The sequence below is a fragment of the Notothenia coriiceps genome, unplaced genomic scaffold (assembly GCF_000735185.1).
Source record: "Notothenia coriiceps isolate Sejong01 unplaced genomic scaffold, NC01 NC01_scaffold00024310, whole genome shotgun sequence".
Classification (NCBI taxonomy): Eukaryota; Metazoa; Chordata; class Actinopteri; order Perciformes; family Nototheniidae; genus Notothenia; species Notothenia coriiceps.
Window position 1 is genome coordinate 1 of NW_011357011.1, and position 2,110 is coordinate 2,110.

General features: G+C 36.5%; 1 long non-coding RNA gene across 1 annotated transcript; it reads right to left on the reverse strand.

The window, feature by feature from the left end:
• Positions 1–1,173: 1,173 nt before the first annotated feature.
• On the reverse strand, positions 1,174–2,096 carry LOC104954956 (uncharacterized). Its single transcript, XR_799405.1, has 2 exons — positions 1,987–2,096; positions 1,174–1,333 (listed from the first exon to the last, which is right to left on the reverse strand). It is a non-coding gene; the product is annotated as an uncharacterized lncRNA (long non-coding RNA).
• Positions 2,097–2,110: the final 14 nt, after the last annotated feature.

Below are 2,110 nucleotides of genomic sequence, written 5' to 3' on the forward strand. Positions count from 1 at the left end.
TGTTTTTTTAATTGCATTACAGAAAATAAAGAACTTTATCACAATATTCTAATTTTCTGAGACAGTCCTGTATATGGGAGGATCACCTGACTAAATATTAAAGCCTGACACCAGAAATACTTTTATAAGCAGTTTGTTTTTATTCATCGCAGTATGTTAATTTCAAGTGTTTAATTTGAAGGAAAATAAAATAATCGACAATATCTCCTCAATCAATTTGATAAAAACAATCAAATCTATTGTGATCTACTAACATTGAGATTGTAAGTTAAATAAATATGTGTTGTGAATGTTAAACCTTTGTGTTATCACAGTTTCTATCACAGGTAGATCAGACATTTCAAGCAAAACTTTGATAAAGGCAGTATCATTTTACATTCTTTTTACATTTGAATAATTATGTAACACATTTACACTGGCGCTGAGAGAAGAAGAGCCCTGAATCCCAGCGCTGACAGTGAGCAGCAACAGCTGTAATATTGTTATGAGGTCATTACAGGCCATTGCACTCTGGGCTATGGGACATTACTGTAAGTCATTAGAACTGTTTGTCCCTGAGGTTTTATAGTCTTTTATTTTTAAAATGGGTTATGCCTGTCCTCCCTTTGTCTGCTGTCACCTATGAAACATCCTGGTGAAATATGTTAACGTTTTAAAAGATTAAAAGATAATTATTTGAGGTTTTTCCTTTTGTTTTGGTTTATTCTGTTTGCTTGAGTTGAATTTTTAGCAATAACCATTGACGTCACAAATCATATCTTTAAAGGAAAACAAAATGAACAGCTGAACACTGCTAATGATTAAGTGTTTCATAAACAGGTAGGGGTTGGAAGCATGTGTGAATGAGGCTGTTAAAAAAAAACATGCTGATGGTTAAACTTCTAATGGCTTGTGCATTTCTTAATCACTTGAAATGATGCTGCATATAAATGCGTCGGACATTAGACTAAAAATTCAGAATTCATTTCAGACTGAGGCGCTTTGTTTCAAGGTCATAGAGAGCAAAAGTCACTGTGCTGTTATCTGAGTTGTGTCATGAAGCATGTTCTATGTTAATGAAAGAACAATTGGTGTCGACGTTGTTTCCTTGTTCTTTATTAAGTCTCTAATCTCTCAGCTCGTAGCACTGGTGTCAAAGTTCATGCTGCTACATGCTCTGTGCATAATCAGTGGTGAGTTTATGACCTCAGTACCCGGCGGCGTATGCCCACTTGCGAGAATCTGACTGAGCGTGGAGTCCGTCTTCATAGCGAACCACCGCCTGCACCACAGCTATTGTCGATTTCAGGTACTTTATCTCGTGGTTCTTCAATGCCAAACCTTCCAGGACGTTCTGCAAACAGGAGCAAATATGAAAGAAAACTGAATAAATGTGGCTCGATGTTCAAGTTAGATCTTTTTAGCGCACAGCAGGGATAAAAAATGCCAAGTCTGTTCAGAGTGTTGGTTTTAAAACGTTTTGATAAATTGGGAATGATGCCTATTTTAAGAAATCATGTTGAGTAACGTCTGCGAAAATAAATCTTCAATTAAGCCAGTAATCACAGAAAACTCTGAAGTATTATGTGCTGCCCGACACACAATAGATAATATTTCAAAATCATGCGTAATTAAGAGGTAGCAACAGAAGCTACATATTTTACATCCCAGTAAAACATTAAATAAAGGGTTAGTTTTCTAGTTAATATCTTTCCATTAATTACCCTTAATGGTACATTTAAAATACATTATATTGAGATGAGCAAGTTTTACAGCAACCATATACGGTATATAGGAGGATTTGCCTATTTTTAGAAAGACCACAAATAGCCCGTTACCACCACAAATTGCTGAAATATTTCTCCATTCTTCACACCCCTGAAGGTAGAAATAATGAAGAAATTCTTGGGTAAGAAGTTAGAAGGGCTTTATGTTAGCTGGGCTTTTGTGTGAGGGATTGTCTCCCCACACACTCACATACGTCAGTGTTGTTTTTGTGACACTCACCAAGTCAAAGTCTGGTTCTGCTTCAGTGGCGTTGGGATCCAGCTGGTTGTGGAGCCTCGGCCCCAACACAGCTTTTTTCAGATCATAGTCAAAGAACAGTGCATTTAGAATCACCTTCAAAACA